This window comes from Cupressus sempervirens, chromosome 1 (assembly GCF_028749045.1).
Source record: "Cupressus sempervirens isolate cs-2001-9-10 chromosome 1, ASM2874904v1, whole genome shotgun sequence".
Lineage (NCBI taxonomy): Eukaryota > Viridiplantae > Streptophyta > Pinopsida > Cupressales > Cupressaceae > Cupressus > Cupressus sempervirens.
In genome coordinates, this window is record NC_143118.1 from 749,636,794 (window position 1) to 749,652,750 (window position 15,957).

Genomic DNA, 15,957 nt, shown 5'->3' on the forward strand with positions numbered 1-15,957 from the left:
ATGGGCGCATTCTGGTTGCCCCATAGCCAGGGGTGATCTTTATCCATAAATGGATGGAACTGTTCAAGGCCAAAATAATTAAATCCCAAGAATGGTATGGCCGGCCTTGGGGAGAGAAGTAGTTGGTTCAATTAGTCCATGCAAGAATTATTCCTGAGATCACCTACCGTGCAGACTGACTCCCTCGGGCAACCATATCTGCTGGTGGGTGATTAATCAATCAATCAATCAATCAATGAAAAGGCCAGGTTTGATTTCAAGTTGGGGGTTACAAGAATCCACTGAGCATTTGGAATCCCTCCTGCCAAGTTCTGGAACGACATGCCTTGAAAAATTCAATGTCAAATTTAAATTGTGTACACTTTTGAAACTTTTTGCAATTTGTCAAAAATCCGATTTTATTTTTTTCTCGGCCACCCACATCACTATCTGATGATTTTTAAGGTTCTAAAGATGGGTATGTTTGGCACATTTTCATGGCCGCTAGATTAACCTTTAAATATGATCAACTTATAAATGAATCTCATGCCCCAAGCTACCCTTTGAGTTGGTAAATATTGTCATATTATATGATTGGAGATTAATTTATATCAAAGCTTTAATTTTATCATTTAATTGAGGTGATGAGTTAAAAAACATTGACTAGCTTGGATTAGGAGGTTTTTGGGGTGTTTCGAAAACTGGGACACATGTCAATAGACTTTAGCTAATGACTGTAAAATAGTGTCCAGGATCGGCAAAAAGAAAGAAATTCAAGCAAAAAGAGGAGTCTTTATGTAATTGTGATATTTGCATTCCAATGTCATTTTCTATTTAATTTTGGATCTATTTTGATGGAATTGCATAATATAATTTCATATGCACAAATAGTGCAATCTCGTATAAAATAGTGCAATGTGATTGCACTCTAAATGTATAAATAGTTACGAATTGAATTTACTCTCTGGGAAAGTCTATCAAGAAAAGTTGTTCTACTAGAACTAGCTTTAATTGTTATTAAGGTTTTACATTATGCTATTAGAGATTTAAGAATTGGCTCTAAGATAAGAGTGCTAACATGTCTTGTTCTATCTACTTATCAAAAAAATATTCAGTTTGTAGATGATATTGCATCAATCCCGTACCTTGAAAAAGATAACATTTTAAATCATGTGAAGAGATTGGATTTCGTTTGCTAACTTATTTCAAAGAAAAATAACTTGGGAAGATTATTCCCTAATTGGACCAGCTCATTGGGTTGGCAATGGGGAAGACCATATAGTATAGTGAGGTATATGTGGATCCTCTTTTCAATATCTCCATTTCTACATAGTATGTATCAATGGTAGCTCTCTAAGATAGATACGAGGTTAGTGGAATGGAACATAATTTTTTTATGGTTTAAACTTCATGTATGTAAGAAGATAATATATTATCCTCTCATACAATTCATTTTTATATTGTGTGGTTCTTTGCATCACAACATATAGTGAAAATGGAAAAAATTATTTGGCGGTACTTGTGCTCTAATGACAAATGGAAGAGGAGACATGCATTAGAATGGGTCTGGGTTGTCTTGCTAATAAGGAAGGTGGACTTGGGATGAAGTGTAATGCCCACTTATACAAGGATGAACATAAGACAATAATTATTATTGTTAGAATAAGAAACAAACAAGCAATCATCCAAAGATCACAACATAAGACTTAATGCTAAACCAACCCCAAAGATCTTTAAACATCACTACTAGCCAAAGCATTCAATAACCATCTATATGAATTATACATACAATGTTCCTTTCCATCAAATTAGCATTTGTTAACTATGTTCCTTTTAAGACCCAAATGCAAAGTTCTTACGTGTGTAGTCCATACAAGTCAAGTTGCCATTCAAGACGTTAATATGATAACTATATGCCACATTCGAATTCTATGCATTCCAAAGGTGAGCTGTCAAGATCTAGGGAGTAAGAACCCCCAAAAGGGTATCCAAAACACTATCTAGCATCCAAGGAACAAGTTGGGAAGTACCCATTGTTTGGGCTTAAAGGTTCCAGAGAAATGTAGTATGACATTTCTCATAAGACTAGACGATATTCCTCATAACTGTGGTACGACACTTTACCAATATCACACATTTCTTAGAAGGGGGGACGACATTTCATTAGCATCACCCTAAATGTTGTCCCAATGTCGCCTGGGCTTAAATAACAAACTAAATGGATAACAAAGGAAACAATAAGGGTTAGAACCTCCACATTAGGGAGTATTGGAATCATCAAACTCAAGGATTGCAAGAGCAAATTAGGGATCAAATAACCCTAACATGCTAATATGCAGATTACAAATAACATCTATCCATCTAAAGCAACATCATCATATTATAACATGCACATAAGTAACAATGAGGTGAAGGAAATGCACAAATATAAAATGCAACATCTAACATGATATCCAAGCTCAACAAATAACATGAAACCACAAGGAAACATACACCGGGCAATTGGTGAATCCAAGAGAAGCATCAACCTTTGATCCTAATCTAGAAGTAGACCACCTCTGTACACTGGTCCTCAAGTGTGGTATAGGTAGCTACGCCTTCCAACCAAATGGAAACTGTAGATCCACTCTTGTGCTGATGGAGATAGTGACATCTAACATGATATCCAAGCTCAACAAATAACATGAAACCACAAGGAAACATACACCGGGCAATTGGTGAATCCAAGAGAAGCATCAACCTTTGATCCTAATCTAGAAGTAGACCACCTCTGTACACTGGTCCTCAAGTGTGGTATAGGTAGCTACGCCTTCCAACCAAATGGAAACCGTAGATCCACTCTTGTTGTGCTGATGGAGATAGTGATACCCATGCTTATCACACGATGAGTGCTTGTAGGCAATCACACAATTTCCCAAACCAATCCCCAAATGAATCACGTCTTAACCAGCCTAAATCCAAGAGTTCAAGTCTTGCAAGATCCCATCCTACACACGTACATGCTTGTGTGAGAGCACAACCATCTTCACGAAAGTAAGACTAAACAAGGGTTGGATGAGAAATGACAAGAAAACATCGAGTGTAAAATTCACTCAACCACACATTCTTGGGAGTACAAATTTGACACGAATCCCAATGAAGGAAAAGTAAAACCATGATTGAACTAGAAACCTAACATTCATTCAAAATCCATGACCAAAACATGTGCCTAGAAATACTTGAGAAATTTGGGTCGCACACAAAACGAGATGAAGTAAAAATCACTCAAAAATAAAAGTTGTCAAAAATCGAGGAACTTGAAAACCCATTTCCCAAATGGGATCAAACACCCAAATCTCTAATAAAATTCGAGCTAGAAGCTTGTATGCAAAATTGAACAACATAACATCATAAAAATCTTCAAATTAAAACATAAAAACCCTTATCATCTATATGTCCAAATCTGATATCTAGTGATGCAAGAGCATCCTTGATGTAAGAGTAATCTTGCATCACCCAAAAATATTTTCTTTTCATTCTTTTCTATTTTAATAAGGACTGGTAGATAGGTCGGTTACTATTTATGGGAACTTGCTATTTTTAGTAAGTTTGTCATATGACCTTAGAATGTTCTCATTTTCTACAAGAAGGTTCATTTTAGAGTTATAAGCTTACCATAAAAATTTCATTGCTCCAACTTAAGTATCAAAGAAGTTATTGCCAGAAAATCTTTTAGAATCACCATTGGACGCCTTAGAGTGCCTAGATGAGGTTCGAAAACTCGATGGAAGGGTGCTTGCATGGTTCCAAGTTTGTAGATCAGGAGCTGACATTTCTGAAAAGTGGTTATAATAGCCAACCAGAGCAACGGTTTGAGAGTTATGGTCTTTTGAAGTTGGGCTATTGAAATTTCTAAAACAATTTGTTAAAAATGTATTTAGCCAACTCTATATGTATTGTTAGGGTCTATCAGCCCTAGGTATTAAGTTTGAGCATCTAGAACCTTCCTGGGTGGCATAAAATTGCCTATTTAAGAAAGACCTGAACATTGTCTAGGACAGCTCTAGGTGATAGTTCACAGCTTGTCTTGCAAATTACTATAATGAAGGCATCCATGTGGGTTAGCATATTGTACTTGTGAATTCTATAATTCGGCATTTGTGGCACAAATAAGACGTCCATATTGTTAGATTAGGTGAAAAACTAATCTCCCAAGAACACCTGTATGCATAAACCTGTCACATGGATGAAGCAAAGAACAGAGGCAAGGAAAAATCAAGGAGGCCAAAAAGCCAGATCCATCTTATGGACATGCAAAGAGCAATATCACATATAATCCAATAAGTGAATTAATAAAATACAAAGAGGTGAATCCTTATAAAGGAATCACGGAACCCGAAAAGGGAAACTAAAGCCTAAGAAAGCTAGGGTTGCACAATATAATTAATAAAATATTAATTATATGCACCTACAAGATAGCTTAAGAAAACTAGAGTAATAGGCAACTTAATTAATTAAATCAAAGTGATTTAATTAATAAGTTAGAACAAATAATTACTCTAACACATATTTTGTTCTTGCAATTGCTATTGTTTCTTGTTTCTGTTATGGTTTATGGTATTAAGGGGATCACCCTTCATCATCTAGTCTGTAGAATTTCTCAGTACATTCTTTCACACTCATGTCCTTTTGTCTCAAATTTTGCATCTTTCTCAACAAATTAGTGTGGTAATCAACAAAGAGAAATTTCTTCTTCATCTTCCTAACAATTTTCATCTATTTCTTGATATTTTCTTTTCCCCTTTTTTGTCTCCCAATTTGCAAATGATCCCACCAAAGCAAAGCATGACCCTTCAAATTTGTGACTACTACCTTAACCTTCTTATTATCTAGAGTACCTTCATAGTCAAAGTATTTTTCTATCTTGGCAATCCAATCCAATACAACATTAGGATCAAGTTTTCCATCATAGATAACAACTTCAATAACAGGTCTAGCATTCGCCCTAGACAAAACTCTCAGAAGCCTTTTCTTATCTTGTTCAACCTTAGGTTTTGGGTTAGGATTTAGGACTGGCTCATCATAATCACTAACATCTTCAAGATGTACACCTCTTCTCTGTATTGTCTTCACAACTTCAAGTCTTGTTGCAATCTACCTTAACATATCCATAATAGCATTATAAACATTTTCTCTACCACGCACCATCTTGACAATAGTTCCTACAAGATCGTAACTCTCTGTAAGTTATAGGTTAGATCCAGATCCACCACCCTACAACCAAATTCAATAGGGTTCTCCACGATCCAAGCCTCAAGAAAGAAAGAAATTTGATGCCACCTGACATAAGGAGATACATAGATTTAAGTACAATATATGAAATAATCACAACTTCAAAATATTCGACACTCCCTGCTCAGAGATTTACATGAAAGCTACACGAGTTAATGAAACCACAAAGAACACAAGGCCAGATGCAATAGATTTTTAGGTGTAATTATTTCACTTCACATATAAAAAACCACAACATGCCCAATTGTGAGGTCTTCTGGGTTGCGGCCTTATACAAAACAAGAATTATACAATCTCAGAGCCTTAGCTTGCATCTTTTGTCTCCTATCCTTTAAGGATTATTCTAATATTATCCATCATGTCTTCCTACATTTAACCAAGCTTCTTTTATAACCAGCTAAGCCATAAGTTGGCTAGTTAAGCATTAAATTACAATATAGGTCTATACTTGGAAGAGTATACCAAGATCCACACAAAGAACAATATGAAACAATGTACACTTAAAGGTAGGTCCACATGTGTGTTAGGAGGCAACTCCTAATTGCACAAGATGCCATATAATCGATGAAGACCACACCAATCAGAATGACAACACATGATGAAAATGATAGAAAAAAAGGATGCAAAGAACAACACAAAACTTGATGAACATAGAACATAATAACTTGTGCACTTAGGAAAAGGATCTAGGATATGTCTTCAACATGAGGACACCTACACATAACATGAAAAAAAAAGCAACAACAACTACTTTGTGAATAAAAGATTAGTACAGAAAATAAGAAATAATTTTGGTTAATGCAAGATTTCTCAAAGATCCAAGATTCTCTTACATTAGGATGGATGTGGATTCACTGTGCCTTGGGTCCCTAGTGCCGACATGATTAGTAGTTAAGTTTGGTTAGTTTTTATTGATTGGCTTCACCACTTTGAGCTTGTTGAAGTTGAGTTCAAAATTGAGCAACATATATTAAAGGATGTTCTTCTTGGTGGGCTTTTCTTTAGTGTTTGGGATTCTTCTAGTGCATTAAGAGTTCATATAGGGCCCATAGAGGAGTTTTGGGATGTGTACATGGTGCCAAGTACATATGGTTTTACTTTTGACTCTAATGTACATGGTGTCTTTCAGGTGCACAGTTTAGTTGCACATGTCTCAAATAGTGTGTATGGTAGCTCACTTTCCGTAGTTTAGGGAAGCAAGTTTTCCCAACACTCTGTGTTGCTTCTCTATGAAATATTCATTCTTGTGATATTTTTAGTCAGATTCATTTCAATTTGGTAGGTTCTGTCAATTAGATTGGTTATGATGCTACAGGAGATAGTTGGTGATCATAGGGACATTACACAATTCTACCATTGGAACTTGGGAAAAATGATGTGTTATTATTTTATGAGATTTCTTGGGGACAATAAATCTTAGAGAGGGCAAACTATAATGTTCCCATTTTTTTGAACATCAAATTTTGAGGGATTAACCTATTATTGTGATCCTTGTAGGTTAATTATTATGGATAGAGGGTCTTCTAAGGAAGAGAGTTTGCTATGGGAGAGTTTTGTCTTCTTCACAATTCAATATGTTCTAATTTTGTCTTCTTTTGACTCAGATTGGACTTCGTTTAGGATTAGTTTAATACACCTTCTATTTATGAAAAGTCTAGTAATGATTAAGAGGGAACCTTTTTATTTTAAGAAAGTGCATTTGGTCACATGGGGAAATAATAGGTGTGACTTCTTTTTCATATTACGTATTTCAAGGATACCTATTTTGGGAGTTATTATTACTTTGGTGGCCAAATTATTATTAAATTATGTAATGAGAGCTTAGATAATTGAGAGGTGTATTAAGACTCTGATGAAAAGTGTGAGGAAGAAGCCAAGTTACATTATAAAAGAGACTTCACGAAGAAAAAGAATTCATTCTTTGGGTATTATTTTTAATTATTTATGAAGTTATTGAAGGTTTTCAACAAGGGGTTCTTGAGGATTGATTCCTCTTTGATTCACACTTTGAGCCATTGAAAGACATGATGAATTGTGCTCTAATTATTTAGTAAATTAATTCTGTTTATTTTGATCACAATCTTGGTGTTGTTGTATACCAAGATTAGTTCTACATTTGTGGCAAATTATTCTACTAAATTGGGCATATGGAATTCTTAGCCTTCAAGACTTTAGTAATTGTGATTTGAGGGTGAGTTTGGCTACAAATTGGTGTTGATAATCATATGATTTTGCAATAGCTGGCAATATTTCTACTAGGCATTAGGCACTACAATTGGGTACTTAAAACCCTAATTGGTTTATGATTATTTGGATGCCAAGATGGGTATTTTTTGTTTGTCTCTTTCCCACATCATTGGATGAGAGTATTGCCTGTTGCTATTTGAGTATCATAATTCTTGTGGTTTTCCTCCCATCAACCACAATTTATCTGGTGTGGAGTGGGTGTTGGACTTTCAAATAGCTGCAAGCTATTTGGTACCACATCTAACATGTTATTTATTTATAATTGTAATGTATCTGAGATTTGTAATACTTGAGAATATCATAATTGCAATTCATTATCTGCTTGACATTTCAATTTGTAATCAATTGCATTAAAGTATAATATTATTGGAGTCACAAGGAGTTGAATCTCAAGAGCTATCTTGTTGATATTTAGTTTTCATGCCAACTATTTGCATTGATGTCTAGTTGTTCAAGTTTCATATTTACTTTGTGTGTGACATCTATATGCATTCAAAAGGTCAAAGAAATTACAATTTCACTATAGTTCTTTGCCTAGACATCTTAGTAATCAATTGGAAATATTTAAATCACATTTTGCATCATTTGAAGCAAGAAAATACTATTAGCATGAATGTTGATGCTATGGGGGAGCATTGCAGAACATTGTTTGTCATTGATGACAACATAGTAATAAGTTTGTATAAGATTGACAAAGCAGCTAACTGAGATTTGTGTATTAAGGACACTAAATTACACATCTAATTATGCATAGTTACCAACATATACTATAGTATGTATTTGACATGTGGGCAAGTGCACAGAATCCAAATCGACATCATACGAAAGATATTGATAATTTACAGAGAACTACAGGAAAACAAAGCAGTAGAAAAATAGTTTCTATTGTATGACCAATATAGAGCATTGTATTTGGAATTAAGGGTTGTGTAGTTAATTGGAGGTAGCACACTGACTATTGATGATGTTAGCAAGTGCGCAGGTACATAAGTCGCACATGTGAAAGTTTGGGTATAGCTGTGAGCCAACAACATTAATTAAATATGTATTTTATTTAATTAACATATGGTAAAGTATGGAGCCAACTCAAGGAATTAATCTTGAGTGTGGTATAAAGGAAATATGTTTTCCAAATTTTACACACCATCATTGAGATCAAGAAGTAGAGGAGACTTGCGAATTGTGAAGTAGAGGAGCAGAGTAATCTGCTAATGCATGTAAGTGACCTTAAGGGTTACTGTTGATGGATACTAAGTTCTAGATCTAATTGCATGATCTAAAGGTGAAGAAGTCTGATGTACTGGATAGAGAAAGAAGTGAAAGATGATCACATATCTATTATTCTAAAAGGAATAGTACTGAGATCAATTGGACAGTGGGTTCATTGATTTGATCTTGAAGCTGTTTGGACAGTGGGTTCAACTGCCTTCCACAACTCCTAACAGGGTCAGAATCTCCTAACAGGGATTCAAAGTCTCCTAACAAGGACTCTTTGTACTAAGTATTGTAACAATCTCCTAACAGGGTCCATCCTCTAACAAGGAATATTCAGATTAGTACATTATTTTGTGGGCATCATTCCCACTGGAGTTTTCCCTCTGATCAAGGGTTTCCCTAGTCAACATATGTAGTGTATTTGTGCATGCACATTTCTTTGTGATTGTTATTTACTTTGGTTGATTAATTGAGAATTGTTTAAGATTGATATATAACTGATTAACACCCCCCCCCCCCCCCCCCCCCCTCCTCTCAGTTATATTGGTCATCTACTACTTCTAACAAATACAATATGAAATTAAAGGACATAAAAATAGAGGGTGCATGTAAAGTGTTTGACATAATGTCAAACATCTAAAAGTGAAGTAATTTGATGTTTGTTGGAGTTAGAACTGATTGGGGTTCTTATAGTATGTGATGCCTATTGTTTCTATAATTCATTTGCTCTTATGGTGCCATCACAACTCATCAATAAAAAATGAAAGGTTACTAATTATTTGTAACAACCTTCATTAAAGCAATATTTTAAGCTTTAATGATATGTAAGCATCGATCATTGGAGTGACATGTTATTATTTGTTGAGTTGGATAATGAAGTGTATTGTCACTATTGGGTATGGTTCGACTTCCTATAGTGTCATTTTGGAGTATCTTGGTGAGGTGTACTAAGAACTATAGTCTTTCATTGATTAGTCCCTTAGCATTCTAATGCAAGAGATGGTTCACTAATAGAGTATTTTTGGAACTGTGTATATGGCATTCAAAATGTATCAATTTTCTTTTATCTCTGGTAGACATATTATCTTGAGCAGAGCTCAAGTTTGATTTCATCCCTATTAAAGATTTTCTATGAGGAAAATCTACTTGTGTGTTCTGCTATTTGGGTTGAGGTAGTAGCTTTTTTATTTATATTGTAATAATTGCAAGCATATTTGAAGATTGATTGATAGTGTAAAGTGTGTGAGGTAGTTTCTTTGAATCAACTTTATTTTGTAAGGGAAGTTTTCTTTTTTTGTGTAAAAGTTCAATAGTTTGTTCAAACTTTGTTATTGTTATTCAATAAATAAGAACTCTTGGCATGCTTGGCTTTTCCCCTTGAATAGGATGGTTTTCCCAAGGTATATTTAGTGTCTTTGTGCATTAGATTTTATGTTCTTTGTTTATGCAATCTTAACTCTAAACCTTCACATGCTATCAAAGCAGGTTTAAGTAAAGATCCTAAACCTATTTATTTAATCAAGGAGAATGTATGGCTAAGTGTTTGTTTGACATAAAGTTCAAGCATCTACGATTGCATGAGTTATTGGATGTCTGTAATTACATGATCCTTTAAGTGGGACATGATTTGAGATCACAATTATCATCATATATTGGTTTGAAGAAAGCATGCTATTGTTGATATTTTTTTGCTACCATTCTTGATAAGATATGGGTGCCAAATGTTTTAGCTGTCAGATCAACTAAGCTCTAAGGGATATGAAACTCAAAATATGAAAGGGCATTGCTAAATTATTCAACAATAAAGAGAAAATTATTTTATAACTATACCTTTGTATAGTGATCATGAATTTTATTAGTTAATTCATGGAATATCATATGGTTTGTGAGTCATGTATTCTTCTAGCATTAGTTTGTACCTTTCTCTCTAGGGCATAAGTTGAGTCTATTACTAATCTCTCTAAAATGCTTCCAGAATGGATAGAGAAGAAAAATGATGGTGAGAGATTACAAGAAACTATGGGTCTAAATTGGTGACACACAACTTCATTTAACATGAACCTATACAATTTTCCATCATGATTACTTTCTTCAAAGAGAAACAAATGAATTTTTGAGGAAAAATCCTCAGCTACAAAGAACATATTTGCACAATCAATCTGAATTTGACATTTATAGTTCTTGAATAGGGTGATCTAGAATAAGGTTGAGGAAGATAATATTGAACTTGGGTATGTCAAAAGTTTTAGAGGTGTGTGTTGGATACCATTCCTCTAAGGCAAGCATTGCAGGTAACGTTGAATGAGGAGGTCAAGAGGTTGATGCAAGTGTTTGGATATTTAAAGGGAGCTTGAGAAAAAAAAGGAGGGTGCCAAATAATTTATAGAGGATCAATAAGCTCGTATAACTCTATAGTCAAACATTGGAAACAACCCTAATTTATCACAATAATCAAAATAATCAGATTGTTTCCCCTATTGAGAAGGAGTCTTTGTTGAGAGGGAGTCTCAACATTTCATTGTTCCTTTTATATGTTTTAATGCATTTTTCCCCAAGATGAAGAAAATTGAGGTGAAAGCCCTTGTAATTATTAGGATTAACGAGACAAAAATAACAATTACATGCAAATATAACAATATTAGGAAATAATAAATTGCACTGAAGAAAACACAAGATACAAAGATTTAACATGGTTCAACCAATCCCTGGGCTACATCCACCACTACCATATTTGGGGTCAAATTGGGACGGTAGGTCACAACAATTGAGATAGCCACCTGTTGCCCAAGAAACACCAACAAAAATTGGCTCCCATTGGAAGGACATCAAACTTTTTTTATCACAATTGCGATGCATAAAGTTGTTGTGAATTGAAGCCAAATGGGTCAATACACCATCACAATTGTGACGACTATACATCAAAGACACCATCACATATGCAACATCTATGTAACAACTATGATGTGGGTCCGATGACTACCCGTCAAACCTATCCATTACAATAGAGACATATTTGTGGTAGCAATATTGTGGAACCAACGAATAGCCATCAAAATTGTGATGGCAATGTAATAGAAAAAATATGGAATGAATGACATTGGAGAGAGTGCTTTCCTAACAAATCTATTTCTAAATTTTAACTTTGGTTATGAACATTATCAAGAGACTGCAACACTCTTACCCCTATAGCTAGTTTTCCTATTATTTTAATCTTTTGGGAGAGACTAGATGATTCTTGTGATTATCAAACAAGGAACATTTGGCCTCTTCCAAAAGATAAAAATAATAGGTTAACCTGTTATAAGAGTAAGAGCGTTGTAGTCTCCTAGTAATGTTCATAACCAAAGTTGAATTTTAGAAATAAATTTTCTAGGAAAGAACTCTCTCCAACATCACACATCCTATATTTTTTCTATTACAATTACAAAATTTAAAGTCATCAGATTGATCCTGCTAGCTACGAGCAGCTGATTGTTCATTTTATCGTACCTAATCTAGTGACAGTTCTACAAAGAATTATAATCAATCCAGCTAATCAGAAACAAGACCAATGAATCGCAATGACAAAGGCATAAAATCTATGATTGAAGTCCCTAAGAAAAGAGATTTAGACAATGAATCATTTGAGAAGGTACTAGAAAAAGGGAGAAAAGGAGAAGATATGATCATGACCACAATAGTCAACATAAAAACTATGGAGATGAATGAATTTGGAGAAATATAATAGAAAGTATACGAAAGGTTTCGATCTAAGGAATGAGATTTACGGAGGTACCAAACACAATGATATTATATGTGAGGCAGAGGGAAAATAAAAGAACAAAGATATGGAAAAAGATTTCTCTGATCGTAGAACTGGTAAGCATCATAACTTTGTAAAAAGTCAAGATGATACAGAGCTTGGAAGGGTTGTAACTGTATATGAGCAATGTTAGTATGCTAATAGAAACCAAATTTAAATAAAGCTTCTACAAACTAAACAAAATTCATAAACTTCAAGATAGACTAAGATGAGCTCTTAATTGAGAATATGAGCCATTAATGGGCTCTCTCAATGAGAAGCTCTCTTGTTGAGTAGCTTTGTCTAAATAGATAGGATGTATGCTCAAGCTTTATGCTTCAAAAAGGGCTTCAAATGGAGTTGGAATTTGGGTGTGAGTGTATGGTTTTGATGTAAAATGGCTTCTTAAAATGGCATTATGACTTTACTTCATGGATTGTGTTCTTTTGCAAAGGGGAAGGATCCAATTTATAGGCAAGAGGCTTGAGGGATTGAGGGCTAAGATGCAAGGATGAGGAAAAGCTCATGGAGGGCTCAGATTGCATGAGAGGAGAGCACATGGATTGTGCTTCCTTATATCCAATCAGGGAGTGACACATGTCACAGGGTGAGAGGATGGAGGAAAGGGGAAAGATGAGTAAAAAAAGGAGGCTCAAGGGATAAAATCTTCATAAAGACCCTCATAATGGCTTGTAAGAGCAATGAAAGGGGTTTGGAAGAGTCATTTATGGCCTAGTGGGCTTCATAAAGTTTTATGGTTGGGATATTTTGAGGGAGATGAGAGGAATTTCAACTTGGGCTTGATTAGGAAGGTTTTAAGCTTGCTTAGGCTTGTGCAAATGATTAGAGGATGGATTAAGATGGTTTAGGATTAGCTTAGGGATAGGCAATTGGATGGCATTTAATGAGGGTGGGTGAAGGAGGAGATATTTGTTAACTTTGGCTTGGGTTAGTAAATTTTAACCCATGTTTAGGGAATGTGACAAGGTTAGGAGGGGATTAGGATTAGGTTTAAAGACATCTTCTAGAAGAGTCTAGACTTTGGATGAGGATAAAGACTTTCTAGAATAGTCTAGAACTTCCTATGATGAGGATGAAGACTTTCTAGAAGAGTCTAGAACTTCTTAGGATGAGGATAAATTAGATTTTTAGGAAATAAATAAAGTTTTATTTATTTCAAGGGTTTGGGTTGAGGAGATATTTATTAAAACTTTTTTAATAAACATGAGGATTAATATTTAATCTTAATTAAATATTTTGAGTTGGGATTAGGGGTAGGAAATGATGGGATTAGCCTTTAATCAAAATTAAAGAAGGATTAGAAGATTTTGGAAGAGGTTAGTGGTCTTAAGAAAATTGGCCAAGCTTTGGGCAAAAAATAATTTTTTAATTTATTTTGGATTTTTTGGTCAATTTATTAATTAAATAATTAATAAATAAGGAAATAATGTTTAAATAAGATTTAAACATTTTTGGGAGGGATTCCTTAATTAAATATTTTTAATTAAGATAAAAGGATTTAATGGCATAAAAATAAATAAATTAATTAATTAATAAATGATGATGTCATCAGGGACTTTTTTCAGAAAATAAAAATATTTTATTTTCTAAAGGATTTTTAGGTGTCTACATTTTGCCCCTCTTTGATGTGATGCCGCAAGTGGCATGACATCAAAGATAAGAAAATAAGATGCCCAAGGCTAGAGTAGAAGAGGAGAGAATGGATTGCGAGATGCCCCCTCAAGAAGGTGGCGGGGAGAGAAAGCGAGGCTCGACAACTTCTTGAAATGTACAAGAATCTTGGCGGGTGGGAGGACGAAGAGTGGCTTAAGAGAAGAGGTTTAGTTAGCTCAAACTCTCACTATGGGAGAATGATAAAGGAGAATCAGAGGCACAAGAGGAAGCAAGCTTAAGATCTCAGGGATTGCAGAGGATGAAGGAGCGAAGCGCTGTAAAAAGGAATCCAAGATAGGGAGATGGATGATGGGATGATAAAGCTGATGCAACAGGATTTCAAAGAGTTAGATTGGCAGAAGATGGGTTTCGGAGATCCCTAGGACTAGGATTGTGGAGCACGAAAGATGAGGCTTGGTGGATTGATTGGATTGGTGGATCCCTAAGACTAGGATTGTGGATCCCTAAAGCTAAAAGTGCAGATTGATTCAAAGAGATACTGATGCACAAGCTGGGGTAGGAGAGACAAATGCTGGATATGGATGGGGGATAATGGAGATGAAGGGAAACCATTGAAGCTTATTTTTTAGCAGGGGGATACTTCAAAGAGGAGTACCACCATGTAGTTGAGCACTAGATTTTCTATAGGACTGTTGGTTAATTGCCAAGGTTACCAAGAACATCAAGGGCGTGTCACCAACCATCCAGAGGACTGACAGACAGACTTGAAACAAACACACAAGGATTGCCCCAGCATCACACATGAAACCCGAAGGAAACAGTGTGGAACTGACACTGGGTAACCCACAAGCAAAAAAGAAACAAATGAAAGACTTGATCAAAATTGTACGCTCAGAGTGCCCCATTCGTAGCATACCATGATATGGAAGATCGTGGCAACCTTGAGGAGGGAACAAAAAGATTGCTTGGAAAAGATACTTCAAGACCCAAAAGGGAAGATTCCAAATCAAAAGAAAACAAAAAATCCAAAAGAGAACCGTTTGCCAATGAGATGGGTAAGACGAGGTACTAACGGCCCAAGATCAGACATGAGGAAAGCTATATCCTGCAAGGATCTATCGAAGAGAACCTAAGCTGATGGATCTAGATGAGTGATGCGTCTGGCAAGCTGAACTAAGAAGGATAACACTTTGGTGATAGGAGATCTAGCTAAAGGATGCATTGGAATAACTAACCAAGATGTGCGATGTGTACAAGATGTTGATCAAGGAGGAACTGACACAAAAGCTGGATAGATACAATGGTACTAAGCTAAAGAGGATGTACAAGCTGACAGACCAAGATATGTTGCAAATGTACAAGGTTGTTCATGTTTGGGTTTTGTGAGATGGAAATGTTGGTGAAGGGTGGGATGTCTGCAATAGTTGATAAGCGGATAGGTAGATGGTTTTCGAAAAGCTTAAGTGAAAATGGGATTCTTTGTGTGCATGTGATAGGATACAAACTAGGATACAAGCTTTGGACAAGATTTGGATATACAAGCTATGGTACAAGATTTACAAGGTATAATACAAGCTCCATTAGATTTTGGATATTTGGTTGGAACACCAAAGGAACAAGCAGGTGTGTTACAGGATGGTGGGTGGATGGATGAGGGATAGGATAGTGATAGATAATGGATTAGTCTTAGTACACAAGGTGCTTGAATTACCAGGTTTTCACCAAGGTACCTATCCAAGGTGCTTGAATTGCCAAGTTTTCACCGTTGGACGCTTATTTCTCTTTACTATTTTTTTTTTGTATTTTTCAAAAGCTGGGTATACCAAGGA